Source organism: Rhineura floridana, chromosome 2 (assembly GCF_030035675.1).
Source record: "Rhineura floridana isolate rRhiFlo1 chromosome 2, rRhiFlo1.hap2, whole genome shotgun sequence".
Taxonomy (NCBI): Eukaryota; Metazoa; Chordata; class Lepidosauria; order Squamata; family Rhineuridae; genus Rhineura; species Rhineura floridana.
The window spans coordinates 153143185-153166316 of NC_084481.1; the positions used below are offsets into that span (position 1 = coordinate 153143185).

Consider the following 23132-nt stretch of genomic DNA (forward strand, 5'->3'; position numbering starts at 1 on the left):
TTCTCAGCCTGTGGGCTTGTTCTGCTCGCAGGAAGGGCGGCGCTGCTTATTTCCCTCGGGCAAGCAAAGGGTTAAGCGTGCGAGGCGGCTCTGGGCTGCCCCAGGGGGTTGGCCGTTGCTGCTGCTGCTGACTCCTCCTGATGAGGAGGGCTGGAAGCAGCTGGGCATGAGAAGCGAAGCCAAACCTGGCCGAAGCCACATCGAGTTGCATTTTCCGCGGCACGAAGGCTAGGCAAGGCGCAGCGTCCGTTGCAGGTAACCAAGATTCCGTTTCTTCTGGGTTTTTTTCCCGACGGGATTGCGGGAGTCTGTGAATTTTGACTGGGGAGGCGGGGGGTACGTATTTATCAAGCCAGGTTAAGGAACGAGGTTGGGGAGGGTCGTGGGTTCTTTTTATCTCCGCTTTAGATCGAAGAAACGTTTTTTTCCTTTTCCAGATCTTTATTAGCTGGAGAAAAATCTTCTCGCCTTTTTTCTTTTCTCGGGTTTGTTGGTCTCCCTTCTCTTCCCTCTCTCTCTCTTCCCTCTCTCTCTCTCTTCCCTCCCCGTCCTATAGAAATACTGGTGTGTGTGTGTGACACGATAGACCCATTTGGGGTTTCGGGAGATGCTGCTGGGTGGCCTGGCTGATCACCTCTCTGGGGTTCTCACATGACGGTATTCCTTCCCTAGTCGAGTTATTATGAAGGGGTTTCCCACTTTCTGTGGGCACCTGAGGGTAATGTTGACGCTATTGATGCAGCGGGAGGGGGGGCAGAGGGGCCACGTCCTCAATTGGGAGAGCTAGATTGATAATCAATACTAAAACAGGAGCCCTCGACTTTCACTCCCATCCCCTCTCTCTCACTTTTTGTCTCTTCTACCTTTCTTTCCTCTGTTTAGTGGTTAATTAATCCTAGGGATTAATTTTCCTTTGTTTTTAAAATTTTGTATTGGCAGTGAGTAAATGGGACTGTGGTAGGTTTCTTCTAGGAAGGAAGTAATAGGGGGCAGCTTTGTGTTGTCGTGGGTTATTCTGTGACAGGTTCCTGCTTCTTTTAATAGCTGTTAGAGGTTCAACATGAAAATTTCCCCACATAGAGAGGCAGTACTGGGAAATGTTTGCCCTGTAAGTGAAAGGGACTTTCCAGGTAAAGACTGCTGCTATTGTGTGATAATGGGAGTGGAATGAAAGTGGCTTTCTGTGCAGAAGCAAAGTCCAGAGTTCTCCTACGTGAAGCAGGACTTTTTTTTTTTAATTCTGCAGTCCTCTTCTTAATTCAGAATCTCGTTTCGCCTGAAGCTGCCTCTTAATCTTGGTTTTGGAGAATGTGGTGTCTCCAGCTGTTGTTAGAAAGCACCTCTTGCCGCAAGACATACCAAAACGATGTCGTCTTTTAGCCAGAAGGCAGAAGTACAGTCTATGGCCAGACTTGCTGTGTTTGAATGCCAAAGCGTGGGCTTACTCCTCTTCTCCAAAGATGAATGAAAAGACATCAGCCTGGCCTTGAAGAGATGCATGTGTGAGCTGGGAGAGGCAATGACGCAGCTGTGTGGCAGCATGAAGTGGTGGTGTCCTCAGACTGCAGAGTGGAGGAACTAGCACTGGGCATGGAGGGAGAACTCTGCTCATAAGGTATGACCAGAGTGACAGCTGGGTTCATGGAAACTTTTTGTTTCCAAGGGAAATAACCCCCAAAATAGTCACATTAGGGATGTTGGAATGTATGAGGTTCAACTCCAATTTGGTGGGTTGAGGCTGCATGGGGTTAAAAAGGGTAGCTAGGGACACATAAGCTCGCTCAAAACTCTCCGCTCTGCTATGCAACTCAATAGAATTCCGACAAGGGATTCTTTGAGACAGGGCCTAGTTTGTCAATCTTTTCTCTAGCTTGTCTTGGAAGCAGTTAGAAGCCAGATCACCCCTTTTGGAAAGCCTGCCAGTATGTAGTAGTTTAGTTAAAGGGGACCATCTAAAAGGTTTGCCTCCAAGACAGGCACAACTGCTCATGTGGGCTGCCACAGTGTTTGGATTGGTTTTATCTGTAAAACCATATCTTGGTAATCAAATCATTGAGAGTGAGCTTCTGTGGCAGTTGTGCTTAGCTTGCTTTTGTGTAGCATTTGTGTTCAGGGGTGGGTGTGCATGTGCATGCATTGCTCACAGAAAAGAAGCTTGGGATTGTTAGGGTCATGATGGAAAATGTGTATTGCGAACAGAGCTAAACTGTCCAGAAGGCTTTCTTGTGTTGATTGCAGCTGTTGGATTCCAATGCTTTGCCAAGTCTCTAGCATGGAGCTGTATTATGGGCAAGCAAGCTCTGTTGTGTGAGCATTTTATCAGAAGTTGGAGAAGGAGAGAGCTCTGATAAAATGTTTTAATCTGAAATGCTGATGTTTTCTTGCAGAAGGGAATGGGAGTAGCTCAGTGGAAGAGCATCTGCTTTGTATGCAGAAGGTTCCAGGTTCAATCCCTGGCATCTCTTTGTAGGGTTGGGAGAGAACCTTGCCTGAAATCCTGGAGAGCCACTGCCAGTCAGTGTAGACATTACTGAGCTAGATGCACCAATGGCCTGACTCTGTATTGGCCAGCTTCCTATGTTCTGAGCCCATTTTCTGCCAGTGCGCAACTTCTTACTTTGTGCTCTGTTGTCATGGCCTGTGTGGTAAAGGATGCCAAAGTGACAGCGCCATGGATTGATCTGGCCAAAGCAAATGTATAGCCTGATGTGTTGGGAGGTAGAAATACTGTTCTTTTCAGCTGTCAGCCTGAACTACTTAGTATCATTTACAACCATTGCCCTTCTAGTTCCTTGAGGACCTGTATCATGTGTGCCATTGCATTGGAAGTGGGATGTAATGGTGTTGACATGCTTGAGGAAATGCTCTGGGATGCTTGACAATAGGGGTTTTCTTCTTCAGCTTCGAATATGGGAATGGAAAATTAATTTTCTGACTAGCAGACTGGTGCCTTTGAGTGTTAGCTGATAATATAGGGTGGTAGCTTACACAAGCAAAGTTCTCAGGTTTTGCCTTCCTAAACTGAATTCTTTGAAGCTGACATCTCTGTGATCCCTTCCTGCTTTGTTTGAGGTACACAACTATCCAGATGGTGCAAGAATGTGAGGAGAGACCTCAGATATGGCTTGAATGAAGGAAAGTTCTCCATATGATCTTTGAACTTCCCATAGGCATCTGGCCACTGTGAGAATAGACTGCTGGACTTAAGCTTTTGGCCTGATTGAGTCTGGCTCTTTGTAAGTTTGGGTCCCCTGAAGCCTACAACATATTCCACTAAACATCTTACTTCCTTGCTAGGTTGCATACTCCCTCTTAATATGTGGATTTATGTGTTTTCTTCTTTAGTTGCTTGGCCCTTGTACGTACCAGGCTTTGTTTGTTCCTTCCAGTTAATCTTTCACTGGTTAACCAGGCCTTTAATTTGTGGCTGCATTGAAATCTCCATATGCTATTAACTTGATATACTAACTTGCCGCCCTGGGCTCCTACTGGGAGGAAGGCCGGGATATAAATTTAATAAATAAATAAAATACTATGGTGTCTGGGATTGAATTGTATCTTATCAATTTAGTGTTGGCTTGAAGAGCCTTCTATCTGCCTCTCGCATGCTGCTCTTGGATGCTTCTTGGCTGAGAACTCCAGCTTGCCACGGAAGCATAGAGCTGAAGTGGAAACTTCAAGAGCTAATGGTTGGCTCTGCTGTTTTATGGACGGACTTGGCCACTGGCTAGTGCTGGATGCTTCTGAGGAATGTAACTGAAAGTCAAGGAACTTCCTGATATTGTGCCTACTCCATGGACACCATGCAAGGCAAAAACCTGCTGTAAAAGAGCACATAAGGCTTACAGACCAAAGGCAATAGTCTCCCTGGTGACCCTGCTTTTTCAGATGGCCTATATGGTCTCCTGGTTTTTGACAGCATTGAGGAGTCTCATCAGGAAGAAGGCTATGACATGAGCAAGTACTCCTTCTTTACTCAAGGATTTCCTGGATCCTATGGGATGCCCTGCTATTGTGAAAGCATGCAGTGCTCCCAGCACTGCAGTTTGCAGCTTTCCATTTATGTTTAGGGTAAAAGTTATAATATCCATTGTAATCTTATCAAGCAGCTCCAGACACCTACACTGAATATAGTGTACCTGATGGTTATTAGTTGCCATAATAAACTGGAAATGTCCATCTGAATGCACATAGAACTTAAATTGGTTCACTCTGTTACAGCGGAATATATGAATCCTAATGGAGAAGTGGAATCCACACTCTGCAGTATTCTAAACTCCACTGTAGCCCAATTACACTAGGATCACCTCTATCAATATGCTTGCTGACACTCTCAAAGAACTCTAATTGGTTAGTAAGACACTTACTTACCCTTCCAGAAGCTATGCTGGCTCTGCTTCAGCAAGGCCAGATCTTGATATGCTTGGTTACTTCTCTTTACCAGTTTTCCAAGGACAGACATTAAGCTAACTGTCTGTAATTTCTGGGATCCCCCCTAGATCCCTTTTTAAACATTGGCAGTACACGGGCCACTTTCCAGTTCTCAGGTATGGAGGTGATCTGAGGAACAATGGTGGACTTCTGAACAATGGTGGACTTCTGAACAATGGTGGACTTCTGAACAATGGTGGACTTCTGAACAATGGTGGACTTCTGAACAATGCTGAGTTAAATTGCCTATATAAGAAATTGTGTAAGCAAATCATTGGTAAACTTGGCATATGTCCTAACTGCAAAAGGTATTGGGACTTTGCATAGCTTCTTTGTCCCAATTGAATACCTGCCATCCTTCTTATAGATCGATTAGCTCGTACCTGGCGACAGGCTTTTCCTTTCTCTTAGGCAATTGGTGTTCTAGTTCAAGAGTAGAAAAGTCTTGCTGTCTGTGGTATCTATTCCTTCCTATGCATCCTCTAGTGATTCTTGGGCCTTACTATCTTGTCTTTAACTTCTTTCCTTTCCACTCTTCTCCTCTTCCCCCAATCAGCGTGTTGGAGTTCTTGGTTTTCTCCCCTTCTTTTGCTCTAAAGTACCATATTCAATGACTCGGTATGCTAACATGGTGATCAGTCTGTGAAACCTGTATTGTTGTAGCAGTAGTAAGATGATGATGGTTTGTATTATTTTCTGAATTGCCACCATTAAGTTGCAAGCACTAAAGCTGAACTAGATATGCTGGGTTAGATAGAACAGTGGTTTGCACCAGGGCACATGAAGTGGCATACAGAGTATAAGGGATATGTCAGGTGCAATGTGTTTAGTATCCTGCTGTCCCAGCACTAAGGGATTTGGTGCACAGGAGACTATAGGCACAGGCATGAGAACCCAGGACCTAAATTGATTTCATTCATTGATATTCATTTATCTATGGGTATAACCATCCTTGTAACATTTTTAGGGCTAATTCACAGGGTGAAAGCTAGTCCTACTCAGTTTCTAACAATGCTGATATAGAATTTTAAAAAAGATATGGGGGGTATCCAGGAAGTTACAGGCCAGTTAGCTTAACATCTGTTCTGGGAAAATAGAAAGCATTATTAAAGAGAATTATCAAGCATATAGAAGAACAAGTCTTGCTGAAGCAGAACCAGCATGGCTGTTCCAAAGGTAAGTTATGTCTCACTAACCTTTTACAGTTCTTTGACAGTGTCAGTATGCATATGGATACAGGTGGTGAGTAGACATTGTGTATTTAGACTTTCAAAAAGCTTTTGATAATCCCATATCAAAGATTCCTGAGGAAGCTTAGCATAAGGCTATTGATGGCTACCAGCCATGATGTCTGTGTACTACCTGTAGTATTGGTGGCAGTGTGCCTCTGAATACCAGTTGCTGAGGAGCACAAGTTGGGAAAGTGTTGTTGTGTTCATGTACTGCTTATAGGCTTCCCCTGGGTGTCTCGTTGGCCACTGTGAGAACAGGGACTAGATGGTCCTTTGGTCTGATCCAGCAGTCCCACACTTATGTTTAATGTGTGAAGGGCGCTGTGGATAAAGCATGCCACAGTAACATGGGAAATGGAATGGGAAGGGTGAACTACGATTTCTTCCTTCTTCCAACTGTGCTGCGCCTTTCCTTCACATGGCTACAAGTGGATGCTCTTGAGTTGAGAAACTCTAGACTCGAAGGTTTTAGACCATTTGCCCATGCCACAGCATATGGAAAAAAATGTTCAGAAATCTAATGCAGAAAACTTTATCTGGGCTTCAAGCAATGGAGGGACTTTCCTTTGGACTTTCCTAGCTCAAATGGTGATACTTGAAGCATAAAGGCCGACTGTTTCCATGTTGCACCTATGTAAATAATAGGAAGCATTATAACTGAGACCTTGGAAAAAGAAACTGAAGAATGGTGATTGAGAGACTTAATGTTCATTGTCATGCAGTAGTATTACTTGAAATGCAGTTGTCTCGTCTTCTACCTGCTAGGACAAACATACACATTATTTGTGCTGTAGGACCTCGTCAATGAAAAGAACTGCCTATGCCTGCCATCCCCAGATTGATATCCTTGATGATGTACTAAACCTGTCCATTGGCCATGCTGATTGGAATAGAAGTCGTAAGCATCTGGAGAGCATTAGGTTGGGGAAGGTTGACCTACACTGCATTAGCTAAATAGAAGTCTAGCTAAACGTTTCCTCAAACTGTGTGTTCTTTGCCTCTCCCATTTCTGTGTTTCAAGGATGGCATATCTAGCTTCCACTACATAGAAACATTTCCTGGGAATGAAACAAGAGATCATCTCAGCCCTTTTAGGGTCAGAGCTCAAGCTGACTTTGGCTGTTCCCCTGACTATTGTGTGCTGAGCCCTCTGAGGGCCAGCCAAGGCCATACCTAATAAAACCTATAAACATTTCCTGTGTATGCTTTTCTGACTTAAATAAAGAGCGCTCATTTGAAGTGGGGGGGACACACTTCAATTTTAGCAGCAGGGTGGTGGTTGTGTAGATGTGAAAGGAGCTTTCACTTAATCCCTTGGGCCTCATCCCATACTAAAGCTATAAGTACCTGATAAAATGGTCAATTCCGGGGATGATTCCCAGGAGATGCATTCAGAGGTCAATTCCAGGGATGATTCCCAGGAGATGCATTCAGAGGTCAATTCCGGGGATGATTCTCAGGAAATGCATTCAGAGGTCAATTCCGGGAATGGCAAATCTGTGACCTTGTGGATGTTGCTGAACTACGTCTTCCCTCAGCCTCTGTAAGCATGGCCAATAGCCATGAAGGGAATTGTAGTTCAGCAACATCTGGTGGGCCACAGGCTAGCCCCCAGGGAATATAAGAGGCTGCCTTACACAGAGTCAGATCATTGGTGCATTTAGCTCAGTACTGTTTATATTGACGACCAATGGCTCTCCAGGACTTCAGAAAGGGGACATTCCCAGCCCTAGCTGGAGATGCTGAGGGTTAATCCTGGGTCCTTCTGCATGCAAAGCATATCCTCTACTACTGAACTAAGCCCTTGGCTTGCAGCAGTTCTCCAGGGTTTCAGGCTGGTGCATTTCTCATCACTTGCTACCTGACCTGTTTTTAACTTGGGAAGCCTTCGACTACTTGCATGTATTAAATGCTTCTATGTTTGATCTTGTCAACTCCTTATAAAACAGCGTAGCGTTCTTGTGGTTGGCTTCTTGTGGTTGAGTTCTAGGGCCATAAGAATGGAGCATGTTATAATACAGGGGAACGGGGAACAATATTGAATTCTGCAAGTACAGTATCCTGATCCCACACTTCATTACAAGAACTTGCATTAGAGGGTCCTAAACCAGCCAGTCAACCTGGTGCCCCCCAGATGTTTTGAATTCCAACTCCCATCAGTGCCAGCCAGCATGGCCACTGGTCGGGGATGCTGGAAGTTGTGTCCTTCAGATGTTTTCGATACCATGTTGGGGAAGGCTGCCCTATACATACTGTCAGTTTATGCAGGAGTACGATATCCTGGTCTGTACTCTCAGATCCTTCTACTTCTCCTAGCCCTAACCTTAATCCCTCATGGGAAGTTGAAGAGAATTCAGAAGTCTGCCCATTTCCTACTCAGTACTTGGAGTTTTGTGGCTATAGAACTTAGATGAAAATATGAGTGTTTAGAGCCTCTGTCAAAAACAGCTTGGTTAAGGAACTTTTATTGCTTCAAAGTTCTGTATTGTAATAACAAAGTCCGAAGCATATACTGAACAAGGCTTAATATGAGGAATGAAAGAGATAACAAGAGATGGTGGCTACATTAGTAGGTGAAGGATTTGTACCCAGATGCTAAAAAAACACCTGTGCATAATCTGTATTATGGGTTGTTTTCTTTAGCCATAATTGTCATTATGATAGTTGGGTCTGTGGGCAAAATAGTGTTAAAACCCTGTTATTGAAAGCTTTAGCCCTTGGAGCATGCAGGAAGGGGAGCTCCATATGGCAATAATTAAAAAATGCATGTGTGAGAGACAGTTTGCTATGCAAAACTTCCCTCTTTCCCTGCAGGGGAACAGTACAGAGCCATTTTAGCCGCTGCTAATTATCTAATAACTTCCAGATCTTTGGCTAGGTTTTAAATATTTTCCAAATGAAAGTTAAAAGAAGCAAGAGTGAGGAACTATAGCGAGCTATATTGCTAAGGCTGATTTTAACAGAGACTGAGTTGGGCAACACTGGGAGACAATTCAAATACCTTAATATAAGAAGGTTGCCACTCTTCCTTTGTTTTGCTTCAGGCTTTCCTACACATAATTCTTAAACTTCAGATTCTGCACTTGTCTCTGCCAAAAAAAGGGATGGCGTGCTGAAGATGGGGGGTGGCAGGATGCTGGAAAAGGATTGGCTCATGCAGGAAACCTCCATCTGCTTAGACTGAAGTGTGTAGACCATTAGCAGAGGGAACCAAGATGGGAGAACTGGAGTGCTTGGTCTTAGAGGAGAGCATTGATATAGTGAGCATAACGGAGACCTGGTGGAATGGAGAAAACCAGTGGGATATGGTTATCCCTGGATATAAACTATAATGGAAGGACAGGGAAGGACGTATTGGTGGCGGAGTCGCTCTGTACGTGAAAGAAGGCATTGAATCCAGCAAGCTCGAAACCCCAAAAGAGGCAGACTCCTCCACAGAATCGTTGTGGGTGGTGATACCATGCCCCAGGAGGGACTTAATACTGGGAACGATCTATCGTCCCCCTGATCAAAATGCTCAGGGAGACCTGGAGATGAGATATGAAATTGAGGAAGCATCCAAACTAGGAAATGTGGTAGTAATGGGTGACTTCAACTACCCGGACATAGACTGGCTGCATATGTGTTCCAGTCATGACAAAGAAGCAAAGTTTCTAGATATTCTAAATGACTATTCCCTAGACCAGTTGGTCATGGAACCGACCAGAGGGACGGCAACCCTGGACTTAATCCTCAGTGGGGACCGGGACCTGGTGCGAGATGTAAGTGTTGTTGAACCGATTGGGAGCAGTGACCACAGTGCTATTAAATTAAACATACATGTAACTGGCCAATTGCCAAGAAAATCCAACACGGTCACATTTGACTTCAAAAGCGGAAACTTCACAAAAATGAGGGGATTGGTAAAAAGAAAGCTGAAAAACAAAGTCCAGAGGGTCACATCACTCGAAAATGCTTGGAAGTTGTTTAAAAACACTATATTAGAAGATCAACTGGAGTGCATACTGCAGATCAGGAAAGGTACCGCCAGGGCCAAGAAGATGCCAGCATGGTTAACGAGCAAAGTCAAGGAAGCTCTTAGAGGCAAAAAGTCTTCCTTCAAAAAATGGAAGTCTTGTCCAAATGAAGAAAATAAAAAAGAACACAAACTCTGGCAAAAGAAATGCAAGAAGACAATAAGGGATGCTAAAAAAGAATTTGAGGAGCACATTGCTAAGAACATAAAAACCAACAACAAAAAATTCTATAAATACATTAAAAGCAGGAGACCATCTAGGGAGACAATTGGACCCTTGGATGATAAGGGAGTCAAAGGTGTCCTAAAGAACGATAAGGAGATTGCAGAGAAGCTAAATGAATTCTTTGCATCTGTCTTCACAGTGGAAGATATAGGGCAGATCCCTGAACCTGAACTAACATTTGCAGGAAGGGATTCTGAGGAACTGAGACAAATAGTGGTAACGAGAGAGGAAGTTCTAAGCTTAATGGACAATATAAAAACTGACAAATCACCGGGCCCGGATGGCATCCACCCGAGAGTTCTCAAAGAACTCAAAGGTGAAATTGCTGATCTGCTAACTAAAATATGTAACTTGTCCCTTGGGTCCTCCTCCGTGCCTGAGGACTGGAAAGTGGCAAATGTAACGCCAATCTTCAAAAAGGGATCCAGAGGGGATCCCGGCAATTACAGGCCAGTTAGCTTAACTTCTGTCCCTGGAAAACTGGTAGAAAGTATTATTAAAGCTAGATTAACTAAGCACATAGAAGAACAAGCCTTGCTGAAGCAGAGCCAGCATGGCTTCTGCAAGGGAAAGTCCTGTCTCAGTAACCTATTAGAATTCTTTGAGAGTGTCAACAAGCATATAGATAGAGGTGATCCAGTGGACATAGTGTACTTAGATTTTCAAAAAGCGTTTGACAAGGTACCTCATCAAAGGCTTCTGAGGAAGCTTAGCAGTCATGGAATAAGAGGAGAGGTCCTCTTGTGGATAAGAAATTGGTTAAGAAGCAGAAAGCAGAGAGTAGGACTAAACGGACAGTTCTCCCAATGGAGGGCTGTAGAAAGTGGAGTCCCTCAAGGATCGGTATTGGGACCTGTACTTTTCAACTTGTTCATTAATGACCTAGAATTAGGAGTGAGCAGTGAAGTGGCCAAGTTTGCTGATGACACTAAATTGTTCAGGGTTGTTAAAACAAAAAGGGATTGCGAAGAGCTCCAAAAAGACCTCTCCAAACTGAGTGAATGGGCAGAAAAATGGCAAATGCAATTCAATATAAACAAGTGTAAAATTATGCATATTGGAGCAAAAAATCTGAATTTCACATATACGCTCATGGGGTCTGAACTGGCGGTGACCGACCAGGAGAGAGACCTCGGGGTTGTAGTGGACAGCACGATGAAAATGTTGACCCAGTGTGCGGCAGCTGTGAAAAAGGCAAATTCCATGCTAGCGATAATTAGGAAAGGTATTGAAAATAAAACAGCCGATATCATCATGCCGTTGTATAAATCTATGGTGCGGCCGCATTTGGAATACTGTGTACAGTTCTGGTCGCCTCATCTCAAAAAGGATATTATAGAGTTGGAAAAGGTTCAGAAGAGGGCAACCAGAATGATCAAGGGGATGGAGCGACTCCCTTACAAGGAAAGGTTGCAGCATTTGGGGCTTTTTAGTTTAGAGAAAAGGCGGGTCAGAGGACACATGATAGAAGTGTATAAAATTATGCATGGCATTGAGAAAGTGGATAGAGAAAAGTTCTTCTCCCTCTCTCATAATACTAGAACTCGTGGACATTCAAAGAAGCTGAATGTTGGAAGATTCAGGACAGACAAAAGGAAGTACTTCTTTACTCAGCGCATAGTTAAACTATGGAATTTGCTCCCACAAGATGCAGTAATGGCCACCAGCTTGGACGGCTTTAAAAGAAGATTAGACAAATTCATGGAGGACAGGGCTATCAATGGCTACTAGCCATGATGGCTGTGCTCTGCTACCCTAGTCAGAGGCAGCATGCTTCTGAAAACCAGTTGCCGGAAGCCTCAGGAGGGGAGAGTGTTCTTGCACTCAGGTCCTGCTTGCGGGCTTCCCCCAGGCACCTGGTTGGCCACTGTGAGAACAGGATGCTGGACTAGATGGGCCACTGGCCTGATCCAGCAGGCTCTTCTTATGTTCTTATGTTCTTAAGCTATCTAAGCACAAGCAGTGGGGCAGAAACGGGGAGGGAGCGACTCTTCTGAGCTATTTAAAAATAGCCAAAATTTATCAAAAAGAATTTTCTATTTCTGGATTTTCTTCTGGGCTTCTTTCAAACTACTGGATGATTTTGGCACCCCTAGAGAATATTTAGTGAAAAGCCCCCTACACCTTCGAATCATCTTCTCCCACTGCTTCCTTCATCCACAAGTATGAACTAACATAGGGCAGTATCCAACTCCCATCCGTATGAGGATTTTCACTTGCGCAATGGAGCTTCCCACCTCTTCCTGCCTCTTTTGCTCCCTGGGTGCCTCACCCCCCCATATGCAGTAACAGAACAAGTCAGTTAGTGCTACACTGGATTCCACCCATTGTTCCATTCGATATTTAACTGGAGCCAAAATGGATCATTCAGTATTTTATGAGCCAAAATTGATCAGAAGAATTTCTGAGAATTTTTCTACCATTCCAAATCTGTTGGAAAATTCTCCCTCCAGAGAATATTTGGAGAATGCTCCTCTTCCTCCCCAATTTTGCTCCCTGCAAATGGAATAGAAAATTTCTGGGAGGCCATTTTGGTATCATGTTCTGTGTATATGTATATCACTTCTAGCTTCTTCTCTACTCATAGATGGCTCTAGAAGAAAGTCTGAATCGTGCCTCTAGATAGTGGTGCCATTTCTTCCTTCTCCCCCCAAAAACATCACTGTTTCATGGAACTTTTATTTCAAATCTAAACACTTTTTTGTTGGCTGCCTTATAACTGGCTTGTCATCAGGGAAGTTGCCCGGTGTCAAAAATTATTTTGTGGAGGACACAGTACTCCATATATCAGCACTATGTATTGTACAACCTTGTAAAGTTTGGTATAGAACTGGATTAATTGTAAAAACATATGTTGCATGCTTTTCAGAACACCCATATTTAACATGCAAGTTCACTTGTAGCTATTGTGGACTTCACCTCTTCTTCCAGAAGCAAATTTTGAATACAGAAGCTTCTGCAAGATGCTTGTATCACTTCCATTATTTCCATGATGTGATGAGTGCTTTTGAGATTAAGGCATTTTTACAGAGCTGTCGGCTGTGGGATGGAGCAATGCTTGTGCTCTCTGGGCCAAGTATAGGGTTGGAAGAACCCAGAGCCCCATAAAACCTAGGTTAAATGGCTTTTTTTTTTTAAAAAAAGGAATGCATTCATTGAGGGACAGGTATATTGTCCCAGCAAAAAATGGACAGGCGGCAACCCTCCTGATGGACTTAATGGTTGTTTAAAACTGTAATTCTTTTTATGTAGGAATGAACTGATTCCCTTGGTTCCACTCTGTTTTGACATTTAGTATCCTTCAGGTTTCCACTCCCACTCAGTTTGAATGCTGGTAGGGGTTGTGGAGTTTGGAATGTTGGTTATAGATCATGTACATGTCTCTTCACAATAATAACTTAAACCAAAATTCCCCCATTGTTTGCACTCCTGTGGGAATAGGTTTTTATTTCTTCCAGCCATTCCCCATTCTATAATGCAACATTTTAATTAAGCAACTTCTTAATCTTGAAACAAAAATTTAAGACAACTTTTAAAAAATATATTGCAGAATCCCAGAAGTACACCTCTAGATTCTGTGGATTCTGACACTCTTGAGTTTGGCAAACATATCTGGTAAAGCAAAATCTTGGAATCTGGTGGATCCAGCATAGGTAGATTCCATAAGCATTCTTACTTTAAGTGACCTAATTTGCACAGGATTGTGAGGGAATGAGTTGCATAAACCAGGGCTGTGGAGTCAGAAGCAATTTTGGGTGGAGTCGGAGTTGGTAGAAATGTACCGACTCCAACTTCAAAATAAATTTTGATTGACAATTTTTTTAAAATATAAATTCAAAATGTCAAAGAAGCTTCCCATGAAGTCAGCTGTAGTTGAGCATTTCACCGTAAACTCAAGATGGAAAACATTTTGTGTGTCAGTGTATGACACAGGACCCAGATGAAGACAAATACTGTGATGCCAAGATCAGCGCATATTCAGGCAGCGATAAAAATGCTCCTATGAGAGCTTCCAATTTGAAAAGACATTTACAGCCCTTTCCAGGGCTGTGGAGTTGGAAGCAATTTTGGGTGGAGTCGGAGTCGGACAGTAGAAAAATAGAGGAGTCAGAGTCGAAGGTTTGGTGTACCGGCTCCACAGCCCTGGCATAAACTACTCACCAGTTTAGAATTCACAGCAACTTTTCCAGAAGAGAAAGAGGCACTTTGGAGAACTAGGCAACAGTGACTGCTCCATGAGCTGCAGCAGCTAAAATGAATAGCCAACATCTTGCAAAAGCAGTTCTTAATCTGATGGCTTTGCCTTTTCAGGTCTGAGTTAGTGGTGGTTCCGAAAGACTTGAACAAGTTGGAGATAGTCCACTGTTTACACTGAGATGAGAGGTAGATTCTTGATGCAAATTATTGGCTTTACTTCTGCGAATCAATGGCAGTACCCAAAATAATATGGTGGTGTACAGAAGATTTACACGAGACAGGGCCTTTTCGGTGGCTGCCCCTAGGCTCTGGAACTCCCTCCCTAGGGAGGCAAGAATGGCCTCCTCTGTGTAGTCCTTCTACCGACAGCTAAAGACTTTTTTCTTCCGGCAGGCCTTTGGAACTGAAGGATTTAAGGGTAGTGATTGAAGAGGGTGCTGTATGTTATTGTTTTACTTGTATGCTCTTAAACTGGGTTGCAGTATTTTAAGTGTATGTCTGATTGGTTTTAACATCTTAATAGTTTAATTCTGTTTTAATGCTGATTTTTATATGTTTATATGTTTTATATTTTCTTAATGATATGTACTTACTTTTATCTGGAAGCCGCCTTGAGTTCCAGTTTGGAAAAAGGGCAGGGTATAAATAAAGATGATGATGATGATGATAATAATTGACCCATAAGATGTGGTTTGTTAAGCCTCTCTCCAGTGCTCTAAGGGCAATACCTGCTTAGGGAATATATATATATTAAGCAGTATAAAAATATTATAAATAAATACACTGACCCCCCCCTCTAAAATACTGTACTGAATGCTGTACTGAATGTGTGTGGAGGGTCTGAGACTGGATGGCCAAAGAAACTGTATCTTGGCTAACTAAGGGTGCAGATTTGTAACTGAAGAATCCTTTGGTTCATTGAGCAGGATAGACTTGATGGAAGCATGCTTCTTGCTCATCCAGGTTGTAGAAGGGGAATTACTTCATTTTGAATGTGCTGTTTCATTTTTTATGAGCTTACCTGTGAATTTCCAGTGTAGACTATGATAATTAGCATCTTAGATCAAGGATGGGGAACCTTTGTCAGACCAAGGGCCACATTCCCATCTGGGCAACCTTCTGTGGGCCATGTGGGTGGAGCAACAAATGCAAATTTTACCTTTGCACAGTAAGCTAGTCTTACACACACACCACTCTCTGCCCTCCTTCCAAGCAAGTACAGTAGGGCCCCGCTTATACGGCGGGTTAGGGACCAGGCCCCCGCCGTAAAGCAGAAATCGCCGTAAAGTGGAACCCATTGACTATAATGGGTTGCGTTGTGTGAAAATGCAGCAAAAGCGCAAAATCAGCTTTAAAACGGGGAATTTCCCCTAATTGAAAGCTGCCGCATCAGTGGAACGCCGGAAAACGGAACGCCGTAAAGCGGGGCCCTACTGTATAATGCATTGTTGGATTTCAAGGACATATTTCAACCAGGCGAAAACACTCAAGGAGCTTGCCAAGTAAGGCTGGTGAGGGTGTGGCCTGGGGAGAGGGCTTGTGGCTGAGGAGGAGACATGGCCTGAGGAGAGTCTCAAGGCCCAAACAGAGGGCTGGAGAGTCTCATTTGGCTTCCCTGGTCCTTAGGTTCTCCCCTCCCCCTCAGGCTCTAGAGAGGGCATGAGCTACATACAGCTGATCACGTGTCATTGGAATCCCTTCCTTTTACTAAAAACTGGCTCTGTGGGTATCTTGATGAATACTTTATACATCTTCGTATTTGGCTATCTCTGAAGTTTGTGATTACTTAGGTGGACCACAAAGCTCAAGTGTGTTTTGCCTGTTAATAGCTCATGGTCTAAATTAGGGGTGCTGAGGGTTTTTAGGTTTAATGTAGCCCAATCCTGTGTGTGCTTATTTCAGTGGGGTACACTCCCAGATAAATGTGCATAGCACTGCAACTTCAGAGCATCTTGAGACTGAAAGGAGCTTCATTAGGCAAAGCCCACAGGTTGGTGGTTGAGCATGCTTCTCTCCCTTCCCCCATGCAAATGGTCCCAAGTTCAATCCTTGACATCTTCAGATGTTGCTGGGGCGTATTCCTCCTGGACACTCTGGAAAGCTGATACCTGTCAATGAAATAGACCCATGGTCTGTCTGGTGGTATAAAACAGATAACTATGAAAGATAGCGGCTGGACTAAATGTAGCAATTGGAAACGGCCTGCTGTGTATAGAAGGCTTCCTAAAGCAGGGGTGGCTCACTTGTGACCCTCCAGCTGTTGCTGAACAGAGTTGGCAGTGGTGCCTGCCTGCAACATTCTCCAGTCCGGCTGTTAGGTTCAAGGCACATCTCTTCATGGTGGGCAGCAGGAAGAGTTCTGCTGGTGGACTACAGTAGTCTGAAAACGTTACACACTTTTCTTTCAACCTGCTGCCTAATGTCTTTATCCTTGCCTTCATGAGAATAACATCCAGATTATCCAGCTTGGTTGTTTACTACCTTGTATTTCACATATAATACTAGAAATAAGCGGAGGGAGGCTTGGCTGGGAGATTTTTTTTATAAGCCTGTTTGAACTCCTTAAAATGTGTCCCTCTGCTTTTGGGAATTTTTTTGGGGGGAGGAGGAGAGCATAAAGGGGTGTAAAGTCTTTGCTGGATGGGAAGAGGGAGAATGCCTTTGCAGTGGACCAGTGCAACATATTTCCTGTCTGGTTTTGGTGCTTCTCTCCCCCCTCCCCTTGCATGGCAAAGTCAGGGAACATTGGTCTGAATGCCAAGGTGTTCTCCCCACTGCTCCCCACATTCATTGTAAGGGCAATTTGAGAGCTTTGTTTGCCACTGGTGCTATCCTATAGCAAAGGCTGATTAGATATATAGTACTGATTGGGTATATAGTACTGTGATAATCTATTCTGAAAGCCAAAAAGACAGGATAGCAGTGAAGGGGAATACAGTAATTGTCAATTGTCTTTTAAAACACACACAGCTACATGGAGGTAGTGTATTTTGTGCCCCCTTCTTGCTCTGAAAAATCTCATGGGTGAAAACTTGATGTAGCTGTAAATACTGTTTCATTGGTATTACAGCATGCTGCCTGAGCAACAAATGTGTTGCACAATACTCCTGTACTACTGTAGTTCAAGTTAACCTTCATCTGCATTGCATTCAATATTTGGAATTCTCGTAAATGGTCATATTCAGCTAGCTGGGACTCCTTGCTGCCTCCCGCAGGCTTCAGTCTGGTCTCCTGACAAAACTAATATGAGTCTGCCCAAATTGCCACTCCTGATCCCTGTCTCCGTCGATAGCCCTTTATGTGAGTGAGCATGCTAACTTAAAAGTGCTGGGTTCAGCAGTGTATAGTAGAGCAGGGGTGAAGCCTCAAACTCCCCTCAGCCTCTGTCAGCATAGTCTGCGGTGAGAGTTGACAGGAGTCAGCCTGCAACATCTGATTAGTCACCCATCTAATAAAGAGCCGAAACTCCCACTGTGGTACTGTTTCCACTAGCCATTTACCATAATAGAAAGTGTGTGAGTGGGCATTACTATACGGCTGAATTCTGTTTAAAGCTATTCTAGCTGTGTTTTTCCACCCTCTATCGTTGAACAATTAAAAACTCTTGTTTGAACTGTAACTGCAGTAATAAGCACTCATTCCTTTTTGTAACCTAAGGGAAAGACCCAGACCAGGAAGCTTGTGCAGTTTGCCCCTGAAGAGAGTAGCTCCTGTTTGTGTGTATTTGCATTTTTTTTTGTTTGAGCTTAAATTGTAAAGTGCCTAGGATGGTAAAAAAGCAGCAAATGCAATTAGTAGATAAATAGGATTATACATGAGTTGCCTATAACAAATGCCCTCCTAATCTTCCTTCTTGGCCATACTACCCTAGGTGACCCTATTCCTGCCACCCCATCAGTCCTCTGTCACACTATCCACTGGCTGTAACAATTAGCTATGCAGTACATGGGGAGGGTGAGCCTAAACACAGCAAAGCCAGCTATTGGGAAGATGAAAGAACATTAATGATGTTCAAGGAGTAAGTATCCATCAGTTAAAAATGTAACTTGATAAGAAGGCGGGATGCATATTTAACTAATGAATAAAAATGAAAATGCTTCAGCCTACATTATCGCAATAATATATTCTGTAGCAAAAGTTAGAACTACCTTCTATATGTGACTTCTGAAGTCCTGCTTCCTAGATGGATTTGTTTGGAGTCTAGAGACCTTTATCAGAGATACAGATAGATATTCTTGAAGGCTTTCTTGCTTGTTCATATAACCATAAATGGACTTGAGCACCTGTAGTTATACATCTACTTCTAGCAGTGCATGATCCCTTCAACTTACTAATTGCATATCTGGTATGAAATGCTCTAGGTGTGGGTAAAGTGATGAACTCAGCCATCAGCTTGTCATTGTACTTGTTCAGTGAACATCTTCTTAGCAACTTGGTGATGTTAATGTATCCTGTTCTCCAGTGAAAATATATTTTCCTTTCTAACCTCTGTTGCACTAAATCTAAATTTGTCTATGAGTGGCTGTCTGTTCTGATCAAGATGGGAGGACATTTTAGCATGACACTCATAAGCTTTATGCCTTGCCAGAAGCTTCTTAGCTGGATTTAAGAAGCCAGCTCTTATTTTCAGAGTGTGGCATTGGCCCTGATTAACCGCTAACAACATGCTTTGAGCAGATTTTAACATCAATATCTAACCACATGAAACATTGTCCACTCAATTGTGTTTATGATCAGCTGCCTTGCTCAGAATTGAAACTGGAAAGTTTGAAATAGCACATGAATTTTAAAATCACTTAATTATGCAGGAATCTCCCCCTCCCTTGTGCTTTGCACTTCAGTTACTACATGGCCACAAGTTATGCTTCTCTTGCTTTAAATGTCACTACTCCCTTGAGCTGTAGTGCAGGAGAACACATTTTCCCTCATTAGGGATGGGATCTATTGGCTGGTGCCGGTTTGAAAGCATTCTGTTGACTTAACAGGCTGGTATCTGTTAAAATTCATTCTTTGCCCACTAGCTGCTGCTTTTTCACAAAAAAATATTGAAAGAAAATGTGGATATTTTGAAAGGAAATTATTGTTCTTAAACCCCTGTTTTTGAAGAGCCGTGGAAAATCGCTACATAAAAATCCAGTCTGCAATGGCAGAGAATAAGTGAATTAATGAAAAATTTGGTACCAAATCTGAATTGGGCAGAATTGTAGCAGAGTCCTATTTCTCATATCTCTCTCACACACACCCATCCCAGATGCTGGACCATACTAGCTTAGATTAGAATCTTCTAATTAGATCAGAATGCAATTCCACAGGTATCCTAACTCGCTCTGCTATAGTTTCTTCATCATCCCTTCTCTGTTCTCCAATGAAATTGAGAAGGTCAGTGCAAAGCTCTGCCACTTTTCACTGTTTTCTGTGCACACCAACACAGATGGATTTACATACTCTTTCAAAAAATAAAGGGACACCTTAGTTTTCCCATTATTGGTGAAACTGACCGTGTGCCTCCTCTTCCCCTCCCAAAAAATACACTTCTGTACAGGGAGACGGAGAGTAAAAACAAGTAGAGAACTAAAAATGCTTTTGGGTTTTCTTTGCAGATGTTGCAAATGCAGAAAGGCTGAAATGAGGTTGTAAATTCCCCTTCTGGCATGACCATCACATGGATTTAAAAAACCTAATACATTGCATTTAAATTGAATTTTTCTCTCTTTCTTCCATATGCACACCAATAGCAAGACAGAGGGTCAAAAGTACCTTAAGTGGAATTGTGAAATTCTTCCATAAAGCCTTTCAGATGGATGAGCTCTTTGTAAATAACTCCCTGGCTGCCTTTTTCACTTGGCTCAGCCAAGGGGCTTTTTCCTTTCCCTACTGTACAGAGATATTGAGGCACCATTCTAGAAATGGAATAAGTAAAGAGGATTTCATTATGTCCAGAAGTACAACTTAATCCTTGCAAAGTAACTCCTCTTCCCTTTCAGACAATTATAACAGCTTTCATTAAAAAGGGGGAAGGGATTATATTTGCATTACATTTTCCAGTTTGAGCCTTTAGGATGCATTTTTGTGCTCTTCAAGCAACCGATCCCCTGCCCTTCTGGCTAATATCCTAGAATATGGAAGAGGGATAGGCAGCAGCTTTGCAAATGGCTACACTCTCACTATGGAGAATTTCCCTCTGTTAATGCAAGCTATCACATTTAAATCCTACTAGAAAGCCTTCCCCTTTTCTTTGGGCGTTGAATAAATAAATGGTTAGTGCTAGATGGGCAAGTTTTGTAAGAACAATTTATCTTGGCCAGTATTATGGGTTGCATTTTTCTCTTGTCATTTCTAGTGCAGTTCCTGGAAGCAGTGCTGGCATAGAACTTGGTGGCACACACTGCAAAAGGACTCCTCACTTAATATGCAACATGTGGTGTTTTGCAGCACCTCCCACTTCTATTGCCATTAAGACCCTGAGAAATAAGCCTTGAATGGAAACTTCATCTATGGGAATCTGAGAAGCGGAGAATAATTGGAGTTGGTGAAGACAATTGTGATGTGAGGCCATGACATTCACAGAGTGGGTTCAGAACAAAGGACCAGGGCAAGGAAATGCTGAGACCCTGCCAGGCAGATATAGCCTTCTGAAAGCCAGCCTCTCTCGTGTGGGATTGCAACAGGAGCTTCCACATTCATAATAGTGCAGGATGCGGCCTGGTGATGAGGTGGCTGTTAAGTTTGTGAATGAAGCAACCCCCCCCCAAAAAAACCCCAAATAGCTCCAGCATTCCACTTTGCCAAAACAGTAATTCCTTGTGGGAGAAGTTACTTTTCACAGAAAACTAGGGAGAAAGAAGATGAAATATAAATAGAAACAGAAGAACTTTAACTCTCAAATATTTGAGGTTTGTATGTCTTTCTCTCCCTCCCTCTTTAACTTTTAAAATGGCACTATGCAGCAATTGGGAGTAAGGGAAGGTAAAATCTAGACTATGGGTAGATTTTAGTAGTCTAGTGTTACTGCAGACAGTGTGTGCATTCTAGTTTTGAAGATAAAAAGTTGTTCATGTTGCGGTCATACATGAGATCAGGTTTCAACGCTCAGAGATATAAATATAATCTGTTTACATGGGAAGACTCATTTTTAACCTCCTTTCTGGCTTTACTCACCCTTTTTCTTTTTGTTTGATTTTTTACCTCCCTGTCTTGTTCCCTTGTTTAAAATCTTACTACATGTTAGCTAACAAAGTGTTTAAAAGTTAAAACAACGACAAGCCTGTTATGTTTTCTGTGGTTCCACTGTTGTGATCTGTTTTGTAGACCCGTATGCTAACACATAAGGCAGTTAACTAGCCTTTTTAATTGGAGTGTTTCCAAGAAAGCAGCCCCTTTCTAGTATGTTAAATGGCAGGAGCTAATCCTCTGGGTAAGCCATTAAGGTTTGTGTCCTACAGCAAACACTGGCAAGGGTGAAATGCAGTACCCAGGCATTAAAGTTGAGCAGCCATCACTTGAGCCTTGTGGAGGAATTGTTACCTTTTAGATTGCACCCAAAGCTAAGAAATATCAGGCAATACAAGTGTCACAGGTGGTGTCCAGGAGTTTGGCTCCGGCTGCTTTCTGCCTGTTCATAAGTCTGTGTTATCACAAAATAAACTGAATTACTTTCATCACTTAATATGCTTAGCCTTTATATAAGGCTGTGAGGAAACCTCACAACTAGACAGCTTAATATAAGAGCCCCTTGGATCAAACCAAGGGTCCATCTAAGCAAGTGGGAGTCAATCTTGTTTCTCAGAGGCCACATGCTGGTAGTGGGAGAAGCTGAAAGTAGCAGTGGGTCAAACCAGATAAAAAATGGGCATGGAACCTCTTTTTGCCACACCCTTGTTTCTTCTGTCTGCCATCTGCATGAAATAAGGCCAAGGGCTGAGGCTGCTCACCCATCCTAGCTCTCTTGTTTTCAGTGGTGGACTTCCCGATGTTTCTGGGAAGCTCACAAGCAGAGTATCAAGGCAACATTCATTTCCCGTTCTTTCCCCCACTCCTACTGTGTAGTATTCAAAGGTACACAGTCTCTGAATCTTGAGGTTCATTTAGTTTCTCGTGGCTAATAGGTCTTTCATTGATCCCTGAATTTGTAAAGTTTCCATCTTAACCGTTTACTGTTGCCAGATCTTATGGCAGCAAATTCCATACCAAGGGCTTTGTGTGAAGTGCTTTTATTTTCTTACCCGGAACCTACTACCACTAGGTTTCATGCTAGTTCCGGAATGATTTGAGTTCTAGTGTTCTGACGAGAAAAACTATTCTGAACTGTTAGTGTTGATTTGGATTTTCTGTTAGAACTAAAACTTCAGCTAACACTAGAACTTTAACTTGGTCCTTCTGATGCTGTCCCTAAATAAAATTGTTTTGGGTATTGGTGTTTCTCCATGCTGTGAACCCTTTTGCAAAGAATTAACTGAGCTCCTTGGCAATCTCCCCAACTTTCTTCCGCAATCTTTTCCTGCTTTTGTCTCAAAATTCCTTAGGTTTTTAAAAGCAAAACACTTGTATTTTGTGTGACCTTTCCATCGAATTGTTGATGACTAGCTTGGCAACAATTCCTTGGAGATGATCAACGGCTCCCTATTTTTCTTGCCAAGCCCACCGTCTCACCTGACCCCCCCCCTCTATCCCCTTTGCTGCTGCTTCCATGTTAGTGTGTCAGAAGAAAGATTTGCTCATCATGGAGGCTAGTCCTGGCCTGATGTCAGCAAAGGGGCAGAACTTGAATTCACTGTCTGCATAGTGCTGCTTGAAGGGTAGCACTGTGGAGGCTATGAAGATATTTCGGTCTCCCTTCCAGTTGTAAAGAAGGTGAAATGGAAGAACAAAAGCCTTCCCAGGGGCAAATGTCTCTGTGTGTGCACACATAAGAAATAGACTGAAGAGCTTGGTTTGTGCCCAGAGTGCGCAGCATTACTCTGGACTGAAGAATCAACAGCGCAGGGTTCTTTCTTTAAAAAAGAGGTTCCTGAAAGAGGATATCTGGGCTGCA

General features: G+C 43.0%; 1 protein-coding gene and 1 non-coding gene across 3 annotated transcripts in view; both read left to right on the top strand.

The window, feature by feature from the left end:
* Window positions 1–132: 132 nt before the first annotated feature.
* The window catches only part of CD82 (CD82 molecule), a 99141-nt gene continuing 76141 nt past the window's right edge, over window positions 133–23132 (top strand). The window contains exon 1 of one of the 2 annotated variants that reach the window (XM_061610827.1): window positions 133–255. The gene's annotated coding sequence lies outside the window, so the exon portion shown is untranslated. Of the gene's footprint in view, window positions 256–1246; window positions 1616–23132 lie in introns of those variants that run through there. The other variant, XM_061610828.1, reaches the window with a different exon arrangement.
* TRNAT-UGU (transfer RNA threonine (anticodon UGU)) lies at window positions 2397–2465 on the top strand. The gene has a single exon. It is a non-coding gene; the product is annotated as a tRNA-Thr (tRNA).